The sequence below is a fragment of the Octodon degus genome, unplaced genomic scaffold (genome assembly GCF_000260255.1).
Source record: "Octodon degus isolate 3935 unplaced genomic scaffold, OctDeg1.0 scaffold00036, whole genome shotgun sequence".
Taxonomy (NCBI): domain Eukaryota; kingdom Metazoa; phylum Chordata; class Mammalia; order Rodentia; family Octodontidae; genus Octodon; species Octodon degus.
Window position 1 is genome coordinate 4,272,915 of NW_004524612.1, and position 8,540 is coordinate 4,281,454.

Below are 8,540 nucleotides of genomic sequence, written 5' to 3' on the forward strand. Positions count from 1 at the left end.
GCTGGGGGATTGAACCGCGGTCCCTGATGCTTTGCCAAGCTTGTTCTAAGTAGGTGCCTTAGACCACTGAGCCATCTCTCCAGCCCCGAAAAGAAAATAATTTAAAAATTACTTGAGGTTTTCATAAAATACTTCTTTACAATAAATCTTTTTTAAAAAGAATTATAATATGGAAAATACAGTCAGGGTCATACTATTTCCATTTGGATCCATGGATCTTTTTGAGACATTTTCATCAATGAGAAACATTAAAATCCAGGAGGTTGACTAATTTTAGAAACTTGCATGCCATTGCATCGCAACACAGCAAATCAATATTAAAGATAAGGAAGCATATCCAACTACATTGCTCTCATAGATGGTACAATTGTGGCAACTCTCCTGAGCCTGGACAACACTCCAGGGCCAACCTCTCCTCCCTTCAATTTTTGTCCTGAGGCTCACTAGCCAGAGGCAGATGGAGAAAAAAGACTCCTGAGCTGGCCCTGGAAAATTCCAAAATCTCAAACCAGGGTGCATGCATGTCTGGTCCTCCTGCATGACCTAACCTATCCTTTCTTTGCCTTCTCATTGAAGGTTCATGCACTTGGCCTGCATCTCACACCTCCAATTACAGAAGTGTGAATTATGGGAAAGGACATGTGCAAGACACACAGCTGGCTTGACTCAGCGTCCTGTCCCTAACCCTGACAGTCATCTCCGGAAGACCCACTGGGCTGTTGTCTAGGCTCTGCATAGCCGTGCAGATCCCTAAGTTCATTGTCCTCAGCCATTTTCCTTTCCCAGGCTTGGGCCCACCCAGCCTGAGTGCCTGATTGTACTTTTCTGCTACCTTCTTACTGTCACAGGCCACCTCTAATTCTTTGTTCACAGTGCACAAGAACCTGGGGTCCCATCTGGGTCCCCATCACCCACTGTAACTTTGCCATCACCCAACATAGCAATGATGTAATAAATAATAATGAAACAAGCAAAAACAAAAAATTAAATTACTTATATTTATTGGAATCTAACATGTACATTTTGCATAAGATTGTTAATGTATATAATATTGTGGATTGTATAGTAGGTATGATTCAGTCATCCATAAACATTAGCATTATATACTATGGGTTCTTTAAAAGTCACAGAATTGAAATTACATCATTCGACCTGAAGAAGATAAAAAGGGGTACAATGGAAAAGGACATTTTCTTTAGTTTTTTAATAGACAGAAAACAATCTTTTGAATCCTGGGAATCCCATATTTAACTTGAGTCATTCAGCAGAGCTGTAGCTCATTTGGATTCTGGTACATTAAATTCTAGTGTTCCGGACCGGTGAGACAGCTCAGCAGTCTAAAGCTTAGGCAAGCTTAGGCAAGTGCACAAGGACCACAGTTTGATCCCCAGCACACATACTATGCCAGCCCCGCCCCCAGGGTGGGCTGAGTTGACCCCCAAAAACAATGTTCCAAAATTAGGCATTGTCCTTACTTCTGTTTTTTGTTCAGTACTGGCAGTTGAACTCAGGACCTTGCACGTGTCACAGAGGTGCTTGTGCCCCTGAGCTATATATGTCTGACCCTGTCCTTGTTTCTTAATGTTGACCTAGAGCTGCACATTCCCAGGGAAAGCATGCCAGCAGGGTCGCTGTCAGAATCAAAGCCCATGAGTTCCTTCTTGAGTGTCCCTCTTCACCAAACGTGCACATGCGATTACGTACCACAGTCACAACTTGGCTTTTAAAAAATGCATATCATTTAATGGTAAGAAATAGGATAAGAGTTATCTATATACCATAACATAGTGTAGTACTTATTTGTGTTATGGAGAACAGGCAAATATTTTAAAATTTCTTGTCCATTTTGAGTGTCTACTTTGAATAATGACTCAAGGTACTGAAGATAGTTCAGGGAAAAATCCAGGCCACCTTCACAGGACATACCTTAGATTAACCAAGCAGCAAATATGTTTTTTGAGAATGAATAAATACTAATGACAACTTTATATGAAGGTTTTTGGGAGTCAGAAGTAGCCCTAGGCATTCCGTTCCCATCTTCTGTGACTCTTCTTCCACTTGTTTGCAACCCCTCCTGGATGCCCCTGATTTCCTTGGAGCTACTCACAGGTCTCAGAGGCAAGGATGGAGTTGTGGATTACACACTTGATCGGGGCCCCCAGCATCTGGGAAATCCTTCCTAGAGCTTTCAGCTTGCATTGGGTGTGTTTTCCTTTATCTCACGATCACTAGTCATTCATTAGAGAATATACTGATTTCCATTCTTAGTGTCTTCTTTGGAGGGTGTGCAGGGATTGAACTCATGACCGTGCATTTGCCAGGAAGGTGTTATGTTGCTGAGCTAAATCCCCGGCTCTATTCTTAATTATGAGATAAGAGTACAGTGACCCATTCAGGCCATTTCAACTTGTGGAGAAAGTAATAACGTCCTGCTGGAGGTATACTTCTAATGTAACATTTTATAGGTTTAATTTTTAGAAGAAAATAGCATGAGCATAAGCTCAATTCTCAGTCTCTATTTTTCAATCTCTCAAAGTATACTGATAGTCTCTTTCTATGGTTAAAATGGACTGTGTAATGTCATATTGACTATTTTTTATTCAAAATATGAATTTTATTTTGCTTTTTATCTTAAATTACATTTTTTAAAAAATTTGGACAATGTCACAAAACCAGGGAACCTCCAATTACATATTATATAGTACACTGTATTGTCACAGAACATGCTCTTCATGGGCGCTTTGGGTTCGGGTTCAGAATTGGCAGCCCAAATGGTACTGCAGGCAAATCGCGAAGCCTTTCAGACTCAGCCTGCGCATCTTACCATCCTGCTGTCTGGACAAAGCCGCTTCCATTGCCTCCTGAAACCCCACCCATGGTCCTCTTGCTTCTCTGCTTGTGCTCAGTGGAGACAGCTGCTGGAGCTGTGGAAACCGTGAGAGCTTTTTTTTTTTTTTTTTTTTGGTGGAGCCAGGGATTGAACTCAGGCCCTTGCACTTGCACTTGCCAAGCAAGTGCTTATTCCACTGAGCCATCTCCCCAACCCCTAAGAATTTCCTTAATATATGAAAATTAAGCTTTATCAGAGAAATGGTGCTCTGTTTCAGCTTTAAACCCATTTCATGTTGATGGGAAACAAATAATAATCAGAATCGACTGAAAGAATATTAATTCATTGAAGGAAGATTAAAGCTCAAAATGTTCATTTCCTCATTTAAGTCGAGTAGCAAAAGCAATTTTGCAAACTCATTACTCTTTTCTAAAACAAGAAAAGAAACGTTATGAACAAAAACAAACTAAAAATGATCTCATAAATTTGATGTGACTGTTTCATTGATGTTTTTAATGAAATGGTTATTAGGTGAATGTGTTTCCCTCACGATGGGACAAATCACATTAAAAACTTTTTTCTGTGGTACCTTCATTACTGTTGGATTATTTTAGCAGTACAAATGTTTACTGCAATAATTTCTTGTAATAAAACTTCTGGTTCAGGGGCCGGGGAGATAGATCAGGGATCTAAGCGCCTGCCTGGCAAGTGTAAGGACACAGGTTCGATCTCTGGTACCACATGCCATGCCAGCCCCATGCGGAGCCTGCCATGGCATTGGGCCTGATGGTGCATGTCTGTGAACCCAGAACTGAAGAGGCTGAGACAGGAAGATCACTAGGAGTCTGAGCTGTGTAACAAGACCCTGTACCAAATAAATAAATAAATAAATAAATAAATAAATACTTCTGGTTCATCTTTTGGAAGAAAACTGTATATATTGGTCTGACTCTAGGAAAAGTCAGAAAAGTTTCAAGCCAAATAACATGATCAAATTTATAGTGTAGGAAAATTATGCCGACAGTTGTGGTCACTCCATCTACCAAGGAGATCAGCTAGAAGGTGGAGGTAGAAACCTGTGAGCTATTGACAGAGTTGCTTCCGCTTCCTCTTCAGCACACTGCATCGTGTCACATCTCAGTCTTTCATGAGGCAGGGCAAGCCACAGCACTGAGATGCGCTGAAGAGAAGCAGGTAGAAATGGTGCGCGCTGCTTGTAGCTGTGCTGCAGGAAGATGAAGCTCTGCATGTTTTACGCCTTAGAAAGTGAGAAAACGGGAGAGCATTAGAGAGAAGCCACGTGGGTCTCTAAGTCATTGTTTGCAGGTGAACCACCCATGAAGTTAGTCAGAGTACCTATTTGGACATTTTGTGAGTGAAAAATAATTTTTTCTTCTGTGAAGCCATTGAGATATTGACAGCAATCTCTTACATCAAATTCTCTCAAGAGATAAGATTACTAGAATGGCTTGAGCGATGACAAGATCCTGAAACAGTGCAGTTATGAGGACAGAAAAAAATGGAATTGTATAACAGATATTTGGAAGATAAAAGTAGTCAGGGGCATTGACTGATTCAGTGTAAAGTAAATGGAGAGAGAATTACTCAGCTTTTCATCTTGGCAAATTGGGAAAGATGACAACAGTGGTGATAGTGAAAGTGTCAGATAATAACATCTATTTGGAAAAGATAATTATTGCCGATTTGAAACTACTACATTCAGTGTAATTATTTGGAGGATAATTATTTTTGAAATTGATTTTATGTTTTGATTGACATTTCTGTATGTTTATGAGGTACAATGTGATGTTTTGATTCATGTATAATGATGCGCAGAAGGGGGCAGTGAGATAACTCAGCGGTCTAAACAGTCTGCTTAGGCAAGCTTAGGCCAGTGCAGGGGACCATGGTTCGAACTCCAGCACATGCTGGGCCAGCCCCGCCCTCAGTGTAGGCTGAGCCAGCCAAAATGACAAATAAATAAAAAATAAAGCATTTAAAAAATGCACAGTGACTACCTCAGGGTATTAATATGTCCATTCTCTTACAGTTTCCATTTCATGGTGGGTGCATTCAAATGCCTATTTTATAAATCTTTTGGAATATTCAACACACTATTATTAACTATATTCACCTAGCTGTAGTATAGTTTGGAGTTTACAAGGGGAAATGATACAGGACACATAATTTATATAACTATTTTATAATAGTCATTTAAACAGTCATATACAAAATGAGTGCAAGAAATGTGTCCACACACTAGACATCAAAGAATCTAGCTGAGGGCCTGGATCCCACACTAATGTCCTCCTTAAGGCCAGCTGAAGAGCTGGAGCCTGTGACAATGCTCCTCAGGAGTCCAAGTGGAGGTCAAGAGAGAGCCCATGACAATGTCTCTCATGCAGGCCTGTTTCCCAGAGCTGTGTGCTAGGAAGGCCCAGAGGTGGAAGCTAGGAAGTCTGTGCTGGTGGGATGAAGGATCTGTGCTAGCAAGCTGAAGGATCTGAACTGGAGCTAGGAAGCCATCCTCAAAATAAGACCCAGAGCTGCAGCAAAAGCACCACAACCATCCTCAGCAACAGTGAAGTCCTGAGCTCCTCCCCAAGGCTGACCAGAATGCCACCTCCCCTCCTGAGCCAGGAAGCAATGGTCAAGGTGAGGACCAGTCCCCCATAGGGAACTGTAGCCATTGTCAGCAACAGTAAGGTCCTGAGCGCCTTCGATGACAAGACCAGCCAAGTTCATCAAGAAAGCCAGCATGCCAAGTTCCTCCAGAGAACCAACAGCTTGCTGCAGCTTCCTCCAGCTCCCAACAGCTTCATTTATCCTTCCTTTCCACTACTGCCTCTTATGCTGCTGACAACAAACCTCAGACCGGCCTCCTATACCCAGCACCATTCCATCTGGGTGTTGCAAGTCGATCAGCACTTGTCAGGCCACCCCAGGTGTCATTGTAAGGCAGGTTTTTCCTCCTATCAAACTAGAACTCTGTGTACTTACTGGTTGATACATTGTATCAACTTGAAAAGTTTAAAAGTTTAGAGGTTTAATTGAGTGACTCAGCAGGGAGCCAAGGTTCTTACTTTGCAAAAGGAGGGCAGAGAGGTACTGTGAGTTCTAGACCCCCATCCCAGTATAGTCTCCTTATAATATACAGAAAAGAAAGAGGCAGCTGCCGCCGCACCTACCTTTGCTCTTTGCTTTTTTCTGCTGCCATGAGCTGCTGCGCTCTGCCATGTGCCACTCTGCCTTAGAGCCAGCCTAGTATGGACTGAATGCTCTACAAACAGTGAGCTCAATAAACCTTTCCTTCCTTAATTCTCAATGTTGGGTATTTTGTCCCAGCAACAAGGGGAAGGCAACCAAGACCCTTTGCTTACTCACTGAGCTCAGCCCGTCACCCATTGCGCCTTCTTTTCCCAGTCTCTGGTAATCACTAATCACAATTTCTGTAAGAATATTTTTAGGTTCTACTTATGAGTAAAATCATGTAGTTTTGGAGGCTGGGGAGATGGCTCAGTGGAATAAGTGCTTCCCTGGCAAACACAAGGGCCTGAGTTCAATCCCTGGTTCTCAAAAAAAGAAAAAAGAAAAGAAAGAAAGATCATGTGGTTTTTATCTCTCTTGTTTTACTTAATATGCTATTCACTCCTATTGTTGCAGGGGGCAGAATTTCATGCTTTTACTAGCTAAATGATATTCCAGCATGTATATCTATTTTATTTTTTCACCGCTCATGCATTCATGAGCATTTGTATTGATTCTGGATCCTGGCTATTGTGAATAGTGGAGCAATTAACATGAGCACTCAGGCATCTTTTTGAGATACAATATTTATTACATTTTTTGGATATATAACCAGTAGTAAGATTGCCAAGTTGTATGGTATTTCTACCGTTAGCTCTGTGAGGAGTCACCATACTGCTTTCCATATTAGCTATCCTAACTTACATTCCCACCACTCGTACACACAGCGTCCCTTTCTTCACAGCCTCACCAGATTTTTTTTTTTCTTCCTTTTCGGTGCTAGCCATTGTAACAGGGGAAGTGTGTCTGTGGTTTTGGGATTTCCCTACTGATTAATGACATTAACGTTTGTTTGACTATCCAGTAGCTGTTTGTCTGTCTTCTCGGAGAGGTGCCTATTCAGATCTTCTTTTCACTTTTTATTATTTACAATTGAATTATTTGACTTCCTTATATATTCTCATATATTCTGCATAAAACCCTTCACCTAATTTTGTAGGTGCAAGTATTTTCTCCATTATAGAGGTGGTCTCGGTGCCTGTTTGATTTTCTTTCTGTTGCTGCACAGAAGCTCTTAGTTCGGTGTCGCTGCATTTGGCAACTTTCTTGTTATTTTCTATGGAATTACCCTTCTTATCTGGTTTTTGTTGTCAGGGTAATTATGGTCTCAGAATGAGTTTGGAAAGATTCCTGACTGTTCATTTTTTGAGTACTTTGAGGAGAATTAGTACCAATTCTTTAAAAGCGTAGGAGAATTTATTAATGACAGCATCGGGTCCTGGAATCTTTGATGGGAGATTGTTTTTTATTGTTATTACTGATTCAGTTTCATTTCAGCTTGATATTGACCTGTTCATGTTTTCTATTCCTTTATGATACAATTTGGCAGTTTATAAATGTGCAGAATTTATTTATTTATTTTAGATTTTTAACTAGGAGGTTATTGAATTTGTTTACAATGCTTCATTCTTTTCTAGTTTTATTTTTATTTTTGCAAAGCTTTGATGTGAGTGGAGCAGTATCCTTGTTTTGCTATCTTACTGATTTTATGGTCAGAAATGTACCTTTGCTGGACCAAAGAAGTCAGGATAGGAGCTTCCGTATGTCAGCATTAGCAGAGGCCACAAGAAAAGTCACTCTGCACAAATGTTCCTTCTCTCTACCATGAGAACACCATGAACCTTTGTCACACCACAATGGCCCACACATCAGCCAAGATGTGGGTCACTCACCCACAGATCCCTTGCACAAGGAGAATTTTTTTTTTTTTTTTTTTTTTGCAGAACTGGGGATTGAACTCAGGCCCTTACATAGGTCAGTGAAGTGCTTATTCTACTGAGCCATCTCCCCAGTCCCAGGAGAATTATTTATGCTTGAATTTTTCAGCATTATGATAAGAGAAAATGAGCTATATGGAAATACATAAAGCAGTAATAGAAAATAATATTCACAGAATAATAAAAGGAGTTACCGATTTTGAAGTTGTGATTGACAATATTAATGTGAATAAGATACCCAAATAAACTATAACAAAGAAGTCCAAAGGTAGAAAAAAATCTGAAAAGCAGTAATAAGTAGGGTGTGAACTGGGAAAAGGATTCAGGTTAGAGAATGAGAATGAATAGTCAAAGTTAAAGGAAAGCATCAGGAGAATATAATACAAATGATAAAGAATATATCTCAAAGAGGGTGCTATGAATTATGTGAAGAATTACAAAAGGTTCAGGTTAAAAAGTGCTGAAGCCACTACGAAAAGGCCTCTTTGTCTTAGCATTGCTTTTTTATTTGGTGAACTCGGACTTTTGCTCTTGCCTGCGAAGCTCTTATTCTCCTGAGCCATCTCCCCGGCCCTGTCTTAGCATTTCTCATGGACTTAATTTAGTCTGTATGCTAAATAATGGTTGAATTAGGGATTTTTTTATTTTAAGGAAAAAAATTCCAAACTTTCAAAACAAGATAATAG